Source organism: Ursus maritimus (assembly GCF_017311325.1).
Source record: "Ursus maritimus isolate PB19 chromosome X unlocalized genomic scaffold, ASM1731132v1 scaffold_X1, whole genome shotgun sequence".
NCBI classification, from domain to species: domain Eukaryota; kingdom Metazoa; phylum Chordata; class Mammalia; order Carnivora; family Ursidae; genus Ursus; species Ursus maritimus.
This window is the reverse complement of record NW_024423319.1, coordinates 123,021,221-123,036,809: the sequence shown is the minus strand read 5'-3', so window position 1 is coordinate 123,036,809 and position 15,589 is coordinate 123,021,221. Positions and strand designations below refer to the sequence as shown.

The 15,589-nt window shown below is 45.6% G+C and overlaps 1 long non-coding RNA gene across 1 annotated transcript; it reads left to right on the top strand.

The window, feature by feature from the left end:
- Positions 1–327: 327 nt before the first annotated feature.
- LOC121103731 lies at positions 328–3,505 on the top strand. Its single transcript, XR_005835947.1, has 2 exons — positions 328–859; positions 1,431–3,505. It is a non-coding gene; the product is annotated as an uncharacterized LOC121103731 (long non-coding RNA).
- The last annotated feature ends 12,084 nt before the right edge of the window (positions 3,506–15,589 follow it).

The window sequence follows — 15,589 nt, the reverse complement described above, 5'->3', positions numbered from 1 at the left end:
CACATGCACAGGGGTTTCTGGTCACCCTTGAAGAATTGGGGTGCCATGTTTTAAAGCCCCCCACATGCACAGGGGTTTCTGGCCACCCTTGAGGCATTGGGGAGCCATGTTTTAAAGCTCCCCACATGCACAGGGGTTTCTGGTCACCCTTGAAGAATTGGGGTGCCATGTTTTAAAGCCCCCACATGCACAGGGGTTTCTGGTCACCCTTGAAGAATTGGGGTGCCATGTTTTAAAGCCCCCACATGCACAGGGGTTTCTGGTCACCCTTGAAGAATGGGGGTGCCATGTTTTAAAGCCCCACATGCACAGGGGTTTCTGGTCACCCTTGAGGCATTGGGGAGCCATGTTTTAAAGCCCCCACATGCACAGGGGTTTCTGGTCACCCTTGAGGCATTGGGGAGCCATGTTTTAAAGCTCCCCGCTTGGAGAGAAGCGTGATATAGGAGCGTTGTGTTTATCTTGCAGAAGGCTAATTGTAAGGTTTGCCCTGAGGGATTATGAAGGAAAATCACACCTGTTTCTTCCTCCTGGCAGTGAGGGAGTGTCCCTGTCCCCAGGAGAGCTCCCCTCCGTGGAGGGTTAATTATCAGACCCTCCCGTGATGCGCTAGCAGCCTTCTGGGTCCTGGTGTCTCGCCCCGGGGTCGGGCTGCCGAAGACCAGCTCCCGTGACCTCAGACTTGTCGTTTTCACCAAGGGGCTTTCCAGGCACTTTCCGATGGCCACGGTTCCTCCAGTTACCCAACAACATGACCTGTGCACTCGAGCTCCAGAACACTGCTTCACGGTTGACCAGAAGGGATGCTTGGACCAAAATATTCACTCAAACAGTGTCAGAGGACAAGACAAGCAACCAAGTATTCTGGGGAGGGGTGTGTGCCGTGCACACAGCGATGGGGGTGTAGGGCCTGGGTGCTGGGGTGCAGAGGCGGGAGCCTCCCCGTGGCCACCTGGAGATCAGGGGTAAATCCCACCCTGTGTGCGTTTCAATTGTAAGGCGCGTCCAACACCCAGTTTGCCGTGTTTGCTATTTCTAAGTGTACAGCTCAGTGGCATTCAGCACATTCACGCTGTTGTGCAAACATCCCCACATCACCCCCAGAACTTTCCATCTCCCCAAACAGAAGCTCTGTCCCCATCAAACACTAACTCCCATCCCGGTCCTCACCATCTGCTTTCTGTCTCCATAAATGTGATTCCTCTAGGGAACCATGAGGAGAGGAATCCTACAGGATTTGTCCCTTTGTGTCCGTGTCTGTGTCTGTATTTTGCATGCACAGAGGAAGCTTTGCCAGTGTTGGGTTTTTTCCCACCCTTGGGGTGTGTCCTTGGTTAGCTACTTAGACTTCCAATATATTCAAATGAGTTAAAGTTTTTAACTTGGCACCTGGGACCATGCATCTCATGGGTCTTGGAATTTGATTTCAGGTGCTGGCTGAGGGGAGATTCCCGAGAATCAGCAGGAAGAACACGCCAGCCCTCTGTATCCGAGCGGACACAGGAAAGAAGGTTTCATGAATAGTTTGGGCACACATGTCCTTATGTTCCTGAAAAGTTATCTTTTTTCCCTCCATGCTTATTTTCAGCTGTAATTGGTGCAGGGATTTGCATATCGTATCTTATGGAGGATTTCCTAGATTATTTCTTTTTTCACAATGAAGCCTGGGAATGTGGTGAAGGTGGAGGGTTGGGTAGGATTGGAGAAGCTTCTGGAAGAGCTCAGCCCTTCTTTTGGGTCCCTGACATCTTCATGGTGCATAGCAGCCATGACCTGGCTTAGGATGTGGTCCAGCCACTGAGACCAGCATCCTTCTTACAGGGGAGTACGTGCACCTGCTGGTGAGTATTTGAAACAGCATCTCAAGCAGGGACAAATAATCAGATCCTTTGTTCTGGTGGAGTCTCTGATCCTGGGTCTAATCCCATGAGTCACGCTTACTCGGATTTTTGTCTTGGAGGAGACCCTACAAAGTGCGATGAATGACATGAGAAGGATTGTAGACCCACTGAAGGCAAGAAGAGGGGCCCAAATCCCACAGAAACAAAAATGCACTGAGTCTCTGTTATTAAAGATAGCTGCTGAATCCTTAATCCAGAATCCTTAAGTCATGCCGGAGAATGTCGTTTCAGAAGGAAGCTGGGCGTTCCCATCATTATTCCCCAGAATGAGGCAAAGCTTTAAATTTCTCAGAGTAAGCTAGTTGGTTAAAGCTGATGAGTCAGAAAACACAAAAGCCCCTTCATCACGAGCGCCCTTCACCCCGGAAAGGCACCGAAGCACCAAAACAAACAAACAAAACCAAAAAAACCCAAAAACAGAAAATGAAACAAAAGAAACCAAACCCCACAAAACTAAAAACACCGATAAACAAAACCTAAAAACCCGAAAAGTCATATTCCCCGTGACACGTCAAAGGACCTTATTTTGGGAAAAGGAGATGTTTTTGTCAAATCGTCATCTGCTTTGAAGTGCTCTTTGAGATCCTCATCCTGAACGGACTTGTTTCAGATCCATTATTTGCCGGTTTGTAAATGGCGTGGAAAAATCTGCAAGACATTCGTCCTGCTGCTGGGGATGATGATGGTGATGATAGCGGTGGTGATGGTGATGGTGTCGGTAATAAGGATGAGGGGAGCTGCTTTCCTGCTTAGTGCCAAGTCCCAGACCCCAGGTGTAGCCGCCGGAGCTCTGGGACCTGCCTGTGCAGACAGCTCTCCATTGCGCTTGCCCGAGGCTCCATCTGGCCATTGCGTTGCAGAAGCACACAGCTTGGTTTCGTGCTTTGGATTTCATGATTCTTCATGTTCTCTCTCTGCTCATAAAAACCCTTCATCATCCCATCTCAAACACTGGAGTCGTTCTCCTGTTTGTCCGAGGAAACAATGAGGGTTTTCATGAAGAAATAAGTCATAAGATGACAAGAAAAGAAATAAAACCCTTAATCAGCTGCTCTCTTGGCAGCTGGAGTTTGCATGTGACAACAACACCCCCGGGGCTCCCCTACGCACGACCACCTCGCTTGGCAGACACGTCACCACCAGGAATGCATAATGAGCACAAAACCAACCGCTTCCCAATACAAGAATCCAAATGGATTTTTTTTGTTTGTTTTTAATTTGGCTGTGTGCGTAGGAGAGAAGGGTCCCCACCCGCTCGAAGAAATGGAGTGGGATTTTATCCAGACAGGGTTAATTTTGCAGAGTGAATTTGGGGCCATGCCTCATCATGCAGACTACCTTCTTGCCCTGATCTTGTGAGCACTGTAAGAAATTCGAGCCTCACACTCTATAAAAGGAGCATTGCTTGTTGTGGTGCTCAACACACTCGGGGGTTATGTGTGCCGTGAGTAAGTCCGTTTCACAATGTCCTCTCCCCAGATACGCAGGGTAGCATGACACCACACACAAGGGTCCCGCAGATGCTGTTGTCGGTGCATGAATCACTCACGCATATGGGGCTTTCAGAACAACATGTAATTAGGAAAATAAATAGTTGTATTCCAGTTTTGGCTCTGAACATTCCGTCCAGCTCCTCCCAAGTCCCCCTCGGGGAAGGGCAATGCTGACCTTGGTGCCCTGGATCTGTGGGTGGTGCGTAACCGGCTTTCTGAAGGAGCTAGCCCTGCCCACCTTGCAGTCAGCAGCTCCAAGTGTGGGGCCGGGGTGTCTTCTCAAGCTGGTCCAGGAGCTTTTTCATTTTGTTTCTCTGGTTAAACTTGCAAAAACCCTCTTGAGCAGGAAGAGCGGATGGTTCGGTGTGAGTCCTTCAACGGATTAGACAAGGCCCACCCACCTTAGGGAGGGGAACTTGACTCAGTCTCTCAACATAAATGTTCATCATATCCAAAAGCACTCTGCAGAAACTCTCAGAGTAATGCATGAGCAACTATTTGGGCACCCCATGAGGTAGCCAAATTGAGACATGAAATTAACTATTACCGTATGACATAAACTTACATAATTAGTAAATGTGTTTCTGCACTCACCAGTAATCTCTACATTTACTAATAAAATGTAGTAAATGGTCTACTAAATGCATCGTGAAGCAGAGTAGCTCAGTAGGACTTGCTTTTACGGAATCCAGAATGATTCCAGAGTCCTCAGAAACTATGAAATGATACTAGAATTCTTTTGGGTCCCAGTATAAAAATCCAACAATGTGTAGTTTATGAAATCTCCTGTTTTCACCCTCACCTCTCTCTTTCAGAATTTGAAACAATTATGACTTCACATCTTTTTTTCCTTTTAAAAACTGTATTGCGGAGCACCTGGCTGGCTTAGTCAGTAGAGTATGACTCTCGATTTCAGGGTTGTGAGTTCAAGCCCCACACTGGCATGGAATCTACTCTAAAAAAATTTTGTTTTAGATTTATTCATTGAGTCACATCATATACAGTCAAATGCACAAGTATTAAGTGTGCGTCTTGATGGAGTTTTGCATACATATCCTCATATAAATATCACTTGGATCAAGATATAGCAAGTGAACCATGAGAGACTACGGACTCTGAGAAACAAACTGAGGGCCTCAGAGGGGAGGGAGGTGGGGGAATGGGATAGACTGGTGATGGGGAGTAAGGAGGGCACGTATCGCGTGGAGTACTGGGTGTTAAACGCAACTAATGAATCATCGAACCTTGCATCAGAAACCAGGGATGTACTGTATGATGACTAACATAATGTAATTAAAAAACATTAAAAAAAAAAGATAGAGCAAGTTTATGGCAACGCAGAAATCTCTCTCGTGTCCAGTGCCATGCAAAATACCACAGTCCCCAACTAATGACTATTCCAGCCTCTACAACCACAGATCAGTTTTGCTCATTCTTAAACTTCACATAAATGGAACCATAAGGAATGTACTGCTGGTTCTATCTCAATGTATCCTCCTGAGATACATTCTTGTTCTCTTTCCAGTAGAACTGGATTCACCCAATGGCTCTTATCTTCTCATGGCTATGAAATATCTCTGTGTATGAAAATATCATACTGTACACATTTTCAGTGGAGGACCATTTGGTTGTTTCCGGCTCTTGGCTACAATGACCAATGATTCAGCAAACACTTTTGTGCGTGTCTTTCAGTGGAAAAAAAAAAATCTCAAGGATAGTTGAGTGACTCTTCTGTCATGGAAGTGCTCACGCTCATGAGCTGTGAGTGCAAGTGGGGCAAGTTCCTAGGATTGAAGTCTTTTAAGGGTGTGTTTAAGTATTCATAGATGACCGGAAGTGCTCAGGTACTTCTGAAATAAGATTCCTCAGAAATTGAGACACAGGAAAGTTTGGGGATGTTCAGAAAAGTCTTTGGGATCCATAATATTGAAGATGTGTCTTTATCATTCTATCTATCTATCTATCTATCTATCTATCCATGTATCTATCATCTATCTATCTATCCATCTATCTATCTATCCATCCATCCATCCATCCATCCATCCATCCATCCATCATATCTATCTATCCATCCATCCATCCATCCATCCATCCATCCATCCATCCATCCTATCTATCTATCTATCTATCTATCTATCTATCTATCTATCTATCCATCCATCCATCATATCTATCTATCTATCTATCTATCTATCTATCTATCTATCATCTATCATCTGTCTGCCTATCTGTATATCTATTGATTTATATTTATCTATTTATAATGTATATCTCTATCTATATATCTATCTGTATATCTATCTGTATAACTATCTATCTATCATCTATCCATTCATCCATTTATTCACCCTTCCATCCACCCACCCATCCATCTGTTCATCTATCTACCTATTATCTATCTACCTACCTACCTATACCTGGCACCAAGTATCTTGGGAAGATACTACTACAAGAAGATGGGAATGGAAATCTGAAGGTGCTAATTCAAGTCTGCCATGGGAAGAATCAAACTCAGTGTTAAAATATCCCCTGAGACTCCATGGTCTGATGGAGTGAATGTATTCACGCCAACTGCTGTTACAGCTTCTCAACCTAATACATGGGGTTGCATATGTGACATGATGCTGGCTCTTTTAAAGCTCTCCCCTCCCGATCTCCTCTCTTTTGAGATAACACAACATGAGTAGAATCATCAGGATGGCAACGACGATTTCAAGCGCTTTCCATGACAGCAGACGAGTGTGAAACTCTGTTGTTTAAATTACATTAACAGGGTAATTTGGGGTTGTGAATGACGGGAAAGTCAGGTCCTACGGGTGCACAGAGCGATGTCAAACATATGCCTGCATAGAAGCACAGAAGAGACGTGCTGGCTGGCTATGCAAGTGGCCCCATTCCCAGCACGGCTTCCACGCTGAATAATGAAAGAATTTGTGAGGTCTACAAGCATACCCTGAGTGCTGTCCTTAACCATGAATGCCCTGTTATTTTTTTTTTTTTAATTTCTTCTCCTTCTTCTCCTTCTCCTCCTTCTCCTTCTTCTTCTTCTTTAAATCCCTGAGTTGGTATTCTCTGTGCAGGAGCTGCTGATTATAAAGAGTCTCCCCATACTCATGAGGCTCCGCGGAGCTCAGTAGGGGTTTTGCTGCCGGTCAGAACGAAACATTAGCAGACGTGGAGGGCAACGCTACCAACGCTACTTCATTGGTGCATTTTGCACAGCATCAGGGGCTGTTTGGGAACAATGGCATCACCAGCCTGTGTGGCTGTCACTTTATTGAAGTGCCAAGGGGGAGGAATCAGCTACAGCGCTGACATTCACGTCCAACACCGCGCGTGGAGAAAAGCACAGTCGCAGAGCGTCATCTGCTTGTACGTGGAGAAGATTGCTGATGGAGAACCTTTCTTACCAAGAGTGCTTTCCGTGCTCTCCAGCAGCCTGCAGCGTCCACGACTCCCAAAATGCGGGCTGCTGTTTTGTGTGAAGGTATTGCTCTAAGAAATGCCATTTAAAAATGCAAAATGGGGACACCTGGGTGATTCAGTGGGTTAAGCATCTGCCTTTGGCTGGACTCATGATCTCAGGGTCCTGGGATCGAGTCCTGTAGTGGGTAGCCCGCTTCTTTCTCTCCCTCTTCCCCTCCCCACCTGCTTGTTCTCTCTCTCTCTCTAACAAATAAATAAAATATTTAAAAAGATAAAAAAATAAAAATGCAAAGTGGGGGTACCTGGGTGGCTCAGTCAGTCAAGCATCTGCCTTTAGCCCAGGTCATGATCTCAGGGTCTTGGGATTGAGCCCCCCATCAGGGTTTGTTTGCCCCTCTCCCCAAAATGCTCGTATCTGGTGGGGAACACATGTCACTTTACCGTTTATGACATGGGTTGTACAGTGAGATCAGCTTCAGAGCATTTTGAATTCCTAAAGTTGTGAGCTAAAGAGGATTCTCTCCAAAATACATGGCCATCTGGAACCTTGGAATGTGAGCTTATTTGGAAATAAGGTCTTTGCAGATGGCATTAATTAAGGATCATGAGATGAGTCCATTCTGGACTTGGGGTGGGTTCTACATCCAATGACAAGTGTCCCTACAAGAGACAGAAAAGGAGAGACACAGACACAGAGAAGCCATGTGAGGACGGAGGCAGAGATGGGAGGGACGTGGCCACAGCCCAGGGATGACTGGAGCCCCAGAAACTGGAAGAGGCAGGAAGGACAGGAGCCTCAGGAGGGAGCACGGCCCTGTCCCGCCTGGATCTCAGCAGCCCTGCCCCGCCTGGATCTCAGTGGTCCTGCCCCACCTGGATCTCAGACTTCTGGTCTCCAGAGCTGGGGGAAGACACCTGTGTAATATTTTCAGCCTCCCGCCCCAGATTGTGGTTATTTGTTATGGCCACCCCAGGAAACTCATACACTTACCTATGACATGCAGTTTGTGGTCACTGACTAAAGCAGCCTTGGGGAACTTACACTGCCAATCAGAGGGACAGAACAAACAAGTGGAAGCTTCTAGTGCAATTGGAAATGGAGGACACATGCCATTTTAGAGGTAAGTACATATGAACTGGTACCTTCCTAGTACTGGTTTGGAAAATGGATTAGCCTTAAATTTTAGGGATGCAACCATATTTTAAAAAGATTTTATTCATTTATTTGACACAGAGAAAGAGGGAGAGACAGAGAAAGAGAGCACAAGCAGTGGGAGCAGCAGAGGGAGAGCGAGAAGCAGTCTCCCCGCTGAGCAAGGAGCCTGATGTGGGACTCGATGCCAGGACCCTGGAATCATGACCTGAGCCCAAGGCAGTCGCTGAACTGACTGAGCCACCGAGGTGCCCTGGGATGCAATTAATTGTTGCTTCAACTCTAGAAGGGATATGAACCAATTTTTGCCCATCAATAAAGTGCAGGCAGTTGTTTACTCGTCATGTTGAGCTAATGCGTGTCTTACAGAAGCACAGAATGTGGGTGCCTCACATGTTGTCACGCTCCTCGGGACCCAACCGTTGCTACCAGCGTTTGGCTTTCAGGATGCCATCTTTGTCCTGTGTCCTCACGTGATGGAGAGAGAGAGCTCTGGGGTCTTCTGCTCATCTTATAAGGACACGAGTTCCATCATGGGGACCCCATGGCATGACCTGATATAACCCTAATGACCTCCAGAAGATGCTCCCTCCTCAGACCATCCAGTTGGAGGTTAGGGCTTCCACATATGAATTTCCGGGGGTTAAGGGGCACACACATTCAGTCTGTGACAACCATCTTTAGCCCCAAGTCAAGGCCAGAGGGGGAACGAACAGGTCTTCCAGGCTCTATAGTTAACAAAAAATGTAGTGAGCAGTGGGATTGACGTCATGCATCAATCCAGGATGGAAAGGTGCAGAATAGACAAGTTTCTTTCAGTTTCCAGAAAGTAAAAAACTCCCCCCTCCTTTTTAATTGAAGCATAGTTGACACAATGTTTTTGAAAGTAAAATGCTTTTAAATGTAATGTGAAACGGGCATCTCTGATTTTGTTTATTCTAACTGACATATTTTTGTATATTGAAAAACACTTGACGGCTTACTTCTACCTTATGTTTCTGGTAAATTCCCAGCTGGAAACTCTTTGGTATGTTTTCATGGTGGAAAAGTCGTGTGTGAGACACTGGGAGCACATCGGGTGTCCGCATCCTTTAAAAAAAATCACAAAATCCAATTACGTGTAAACTCATCATAAGCATTTCTGGGACCTTCTTATTAAACGCGAAGCTGGGTGCCTGGGGGGGCTCAGTCGGTAAAAATCTCCCTCTGGCACAGGTCATGATCCCAGGGTCTCAGGATTGAGCCCCGCATAGGGCTCCCTGCTCAGCAGGGAGTCTGCTTCTCCCTCTGCCCCTTCCCGCCATTCATGACCTTGCGCTCTCTCTCTCAAATAAATAAATAAAATCTTAAAAAAATAATAAATAATATAACAAGAATAATAATATAACATAAATAATATAACAACAAATAATATAACAATATAATAATAAATAATATAAAATAATAATAAATAATAATAAATCATATAACAATTATATGACAACGACATTTCTCAATGCACTTGGCACATCTCCTAGCTGTGTAAAGTTCTGTCTCCGTGTAACATCTTTGCAAATTGTCGTTGCTTTTCAGACATTCTTATGGAAAAAGTAAACTGTCTTTAAATAGGAAACCAAGCCACGTGCTGTATGGGCTCGATTCATTGTTGAGCAGAGTGGTGCTAGGTTTGACTTCGTGGGAGAATATTTCTTAATGTTGAGCCTGGACTGTTTGAATTATGATGGGGACCTGGAAATATATTTCTTTTTTTTTTTTTAAAGATTTTATTTATTTATCCGACAGAGATAGAGACAGCCAGCGAGAGAGGGAACACAAGCAGGGGGAGTGGGAGAGGAAGAAGCAGGCTCCCAGCAGAGGAGCCTGATGTGGGGCTCCATCCCAGAATGCCGGGATCACGCCCCGAGCCAAAGGCAGACGCTCAACTGCTGTGCCACTCAGGCGTCCCTGGAGATATATCTCTAAATGAGGGTTTTGTGTGGCTTTGTCTGGCTTTCCTCACTGCCTGCAGCCTGGAGCTTTCTGAAGAGCATCAGTGCCCTGACCATCCTGCTGGTCATTGCTGGTAGGACCGGTGCTTCCATAATACAGGCTGGCAGCCATCTGCTCCAGTCTCCTCCGGGATGGGGGAAGCACAGAACTGGGGCTTCTGGGTGTGCTAATGAATAGTCCAGGTTGTTTTCTGGGTTTTTATGGTATTCCCATTATAGATAATGATGCAGGGAACATCCTGGTGTCATTGTTTTCCCTCAGTGAGCGTGTACAAGCAAATATCTAGATGCAAAATGGCAGGGCAAAAGTTCTATGCAATTTTGATACAATTCTGCCAGGTGGCTTGCCAAAGTTTATAACATATTTCATTCCCCAGTGGTTGAGTGTTATCTGGATTTATATCTACAGTTAATGATTGTATTTGCATTTGTCTTGCATTTCTCTCTTTCTCTCTCTCTTTTGGCCTTCTCTGAATTTAATTATTTATTGACAATCTGTCTTATTTATAGCTAATAATCTAGTAGTTAGACACTATAGTGCAACTTTTAAAATAAATTTAAGTGTGCTTTCTTCATATACTTTAATTAACTTATCAGATCTAAAGTTGACTATTTTTATATAATTTATGTGTAATCGTACCATATGACTGGGAGAAAACCCGCTGAGTCATTCTAAAATTGTGTGGTTGTTATTTTACTTGCTGCAAACACTAAATTAGCAAACACTAAACCTTTGTTCCTAGGGAAATAGGGAGTCAGGTTCCTGCAACCTCGGTCACATTTCAACAACCAATCAACACATAATTTTGTTTTATGTGCATTTATGTCTAAAGATATTTTATTTAAATTCTATTGTTGATTCGTTCACATTGAACTCAGAGCCAAGGATGCTAGAACCAACATCTGAATGAAGTTTCTCTAACACATGGATTTTCTGCATGTGGCACATGGCAGCCTCGTTGTGCTCAGGAGTACTGGGTGCCACTTCACTATTACATGACCTTGAAAGGGCTGGAAGTGTTGGTTTGGGGGTCACAGATACATTTTAGCAAGTAGGCAAATTTTCATCTATGGCACGTGCCAATAATGAAGATCACCTGTATGCTTGAGTAGCCTATAAAGATTGTGGGTAAAACTTACATGTGTTCAGTGACATAAGGTACAAAATGGCAGCAATCATCGCGGGCTACCCAATGATTGCTTCCAACAGTGAGTGGCTTGAAACAACAAGCATTTATTATTTCCCACAATTGGGTTGGCATCTTTTGGCGAGGACAATTTTTTATGTGGGATGGGTGCATATCTGACTTCATGGATCTATGAAAATGATATCTTAATTTCTGTCCAGTCTACAGTGCCCAGCTTATCTTTCTGACTTCTTACCTTCGTATTAGACTTTTGGAATCTGAGAATTCCCTACTAGCTTGGCAACCTGAAGATGCAGTCTTAAATATTTTAAATATTTAAAAAAAATATTTTGTGCAATGCATAGTTGCATTGGTGGAATTAAACATTGAAATAAATCCTTATTTCCAAGGGTTTGACCATTTGACCAAGTATATGCAATGATGTTATTAAAGTCATATCCATGTGGGCCCAGTGAACAAGATTCTGGGCAGTCAATTCTGAAGTATTTGCTTAAGTGTCAGCGTTTGGCATACACATACGCTCTGAAGACATGTAAGCAGGGCTTCAGGGATGGGTATGTATCACAGAAAATGCCAAGAAAGTGCCATTGCCGAGAGAATCACATCTAGAATGTTGGATTTGCAGGTGGTTATTTTCACAAGAATCATGTAAAAAATATTCAGTGCCGTATGCAAAATATTGTTCCTTCTAATGATGGAGCCAATGATTCTTTCATGGGGATTATGGACTGTGGAACATGGCTCTGAAGAGTGGATATAGTTGAGTTAAGGGATAGAGACGAAGTCACCTGCTGGGGGGACCACTCTTGCTCTGGTGAGAGAGTTTTGTAGGGAATCGGGCACGTGGGCATGGATTCCTGACTGAAGGATTCCTTCCGATAATCTCAGGAGCGTCCTGTGTGAAAGGGTGGTCCCGCACACGCTTGGTGTGTCATGGGATAACCCAGCCTTGCTCCCGTGGGAAGGCAAAAGGGAGCAGAGAAGCACAGTTGGGGTGTTTCATCAAAGAGCAAATCATATCCCTGCAACCCGCATTCAGAAATGACCTTCTAATTTAAATCATGAATCCACCACGGGCCAGACTATCCCAACAAGAGTCGGCAGAAGAACTAGCTGCTTCGCATCCGTTAATATGTGGAGTTAGGGGCCCGTGAAATGCTTGTAGAGTCTTTCTATCCAAACAGGATGCATTTTGTATCCATGATTCCAAATGATCATGGCTTTCCTCTTAATTTTTAATTGTGGTAAAATAGGCATCATGTAAAATTTACCATCTTGACTACTTCTCAGTGTAGAGTTCAGTAGTGCTAAATATATTCACGTTGTTGTAAAACTACCCCACCACCCATCTCCATAAGTTTTTCATCATATAAAACCAAAACTCTGTCCTCATGAGACACTAACTCCTTATCCTCCTCCCCCAGCCCCTGGTGCCACCATCTACTTTCTGTCACTGGGGATGTAACTCCTCTGGGGGGCCTCTTATGAGTGGAATCCTACAGGATTTGTCCTTTTGTGACTGGCTTATGTCACCCGGTGTCGTCTCTGCAAGGTCCTCCCACGTTGGAGCAGGTGACAGAATGTCCTTCCTTTTTAACACTGTCATGATCCGTTGTGTGGATGCACCGCATTCTCTTCATCCATTGCCATGCTGTTGAAAAGCAGCAGTAGGAAGCCATATGGTGGGATGGTTCCCGCCCCCATATTGATAAAGAGTAGGGCATCTGAAGCTAATTAGGTCTTGGAGAAAAGCATCAACACTTCCCTCCGGTCCAGGGTCAGGGAGACAAAACCTCAAGTTGGAGAAGAAGCCCCCTCTGCCTGATGGCACTCAGTGAAATGAATTCAAGATGACACAACCCTCGGAGGTCTTCCTTCCACTTTCCCGGGCTCTCGGTGTGTCTCATTGCATGGTGGAGGAGGCTGATGGAGATCAGGGATGGCGGTCTGCACACTGGGGGCTGGGGAAATCCTTTTCTTGCAGGCGGCCAGCGAGGCTTTCCTGGGTCTGCAGTCACGTCCCTCCCTACCCTCCCCGATGGCATTAGGGGAGCTCAAATTGCACCGTTGTTTCTGAGAACAATGGGACCTGAGCATGTCACCTTGGCCCCGGACTCTGCACTGTCTGGGATTCCTCATTTGGTTGCAGCATTCCCAAGATCATGGTTACCTACGGAAATAGAACAGCGTTTGTCCATTTGTGGAAACCACCCGGGCTCTTTAACGATAAGTATCGCTCAGGCTCTCTGCTGCCAGAGCGCAGGAGACTAGAAGAGAATCCCCTTTGCCCCTGCTTATCTATTTGGCACACGCTTTTGTTGGGGTACTTATCTCATTTTGCTGCAGTGATTTCTTTACAGGTGTGCCGTCCTATCTAGACATCCAGACTGGGAGGCGGTCAAAGACCAATGCCCTGGATATCACACATCTTCTGGTTCCTAATGCCGGGCACGGGTCTCGAATACTGCGTACGTTAAATAAATCTTCACTGAGTGCAGAACTCATGCTTGGATGTCATCCTGCAGAGGGTTCTCATTCAGCCAGGGTTCCTTTTCAACACTCACTTCTGGGGCCCCAACATCCTGGCTCCTGACCACACCTGATGTATGACCATGCCAATAATTGAGAGATTTTCCCCTTTCACTTAATTAAAGTCAGTGAAATAAACAAATCGAAGAAGCACCCTGGTTTGGAGGCCATTTAAAAGCACAAGCCTATTACAGAAATAGAAGCATCAGATCGTAATATTGTCTCAGTAATGGTGTTCACAAAGAGAGGTGACGGACTAAGAGAAGAGGTGAATCATAGGGGTGATCTCTCCCATGATGGAGACCCCAAGTGGACAATGGAATTTTGTTAGTCTGAAGCCCGAAAGCTGTCTCCCAAAGTGTGGTGGAGGCTGTCTATCAGATATCCACACTCCTTGTCTACTGGGCTGACTCTGTGTGGGGAGATGATTAGCACACCCGAGTCTATGTCAACCAGCTTCCCACCCCCACCTGGGCATCTAGATGGGCCCATAGGATGACGTCTTGCCAACGGAGTGTGTCAAATCATGCATTTCGTTTCTGGCCCAGCTGGTAAGAAGTGAGCATGACTCCTGTTATGGGATGGATTGTTTATCTACAAAACTCATATGTCAAAGCCGTAACTCCCAGGACCTCAGAATGAGACTGTATTTGGAGGTGGGGGTCTTTGAAGAGGGGATTAAGGTAGAATGAGGTCATGAGGATGGGCCCTGATCCCATAAGACTGGAGTTCTTATTAGAAGAGGGGATGAGGACCCAGGCTCGCATAGAGGGATGACCATGTGAGGACACAGGGAGAACACAGCATCTCCATGCCAGGGAGAGAGACCTCAGGAGGAACCAGCCTTGGCCCCACCTGGATCTCAGACTCCCATCCTCCAGGACCGGGAGGAATTAAATGTCTGTGGTTTGAGCCATCTGGTCTGTGGGATTTGCCTATGGCAGCCCATCAAACGAATACAGCTTCTCCATCCTCCCTCCTCTGATCAAATATTGACAATCCAGGTGAGCTTGGAAAGGGCTGCAGGTGTGAGAGCCACAAGGTGCAAAAACACAGGTTGCCTGAACCCACTCTTGAGCGGCATGACCAGCCAGCCAGAAACATTCATCTTTGGGGCGCCTGGGTGGCTCAGTCGTTAAGCGTCTGCCTTCAGCTCAGGGCGTGATCCCGGCATTCTGGGATCGAGCCCCGCATCGGGCTCCTCCGCTGGGAGCCTGCTTCTTCCTCTCCCACTCCCCCTGCTTGTGTTCCCTCTCTCGCTGGCTGTCTCTATCTCTCTCTGTCAAATAAATAAATACAATCTTTAAAAAAAAAGAAGAAGAAAAGAAACATTCATCTTTGACCTGAACACTGGCTATATGCTACACACAGTGACATGTGTGGTCCATCGGTTAAAACAGCTTAGCATGACCCTCACTCACAAAGTGCGTTTTCCACGTGCAGAGTACTTTGCTCTTGGTCAAGGGAAGCGATATCATGCGGTGATGTGATTCACGGCTCTGTCGTAATTCCCCTTCAAAGCTCTCTTTCCTTGTGTCCTCTGCACGTGAACTTCGTGGCGGGACTCTGGTACCGGCCGCTGTGGCCCGTGCCTGGGTGCTTGTGTCTGATTACTGAGGACCCCCCTTAAGCTGGAGTTCAGCTGTCTTCACGGCTCAGGAGAGTCCCCTGCTTTTGGAGAGTCCCCGACATTGTTAATAAGGTGAGACCTTTGGGTCCCACTCCAAAGAGAGAAGATAATTTATTTTCTGCAGAGTTTTGTTTCCTAAAGCTCCAGGTTCCATTACATTTTAAAGGGCATTTCAGCAAATGATGCATGAAATGAAAAAAAAATATCTGTATAGTTTCACAGAAAGGCCACACATAACTAGGGAACAACTCTGAAATGATGTGGAAAAATAGCCCTCTTTTTTAAAAACAAAAGTGAAGGGCTTATGCTTTGGGTAAATTC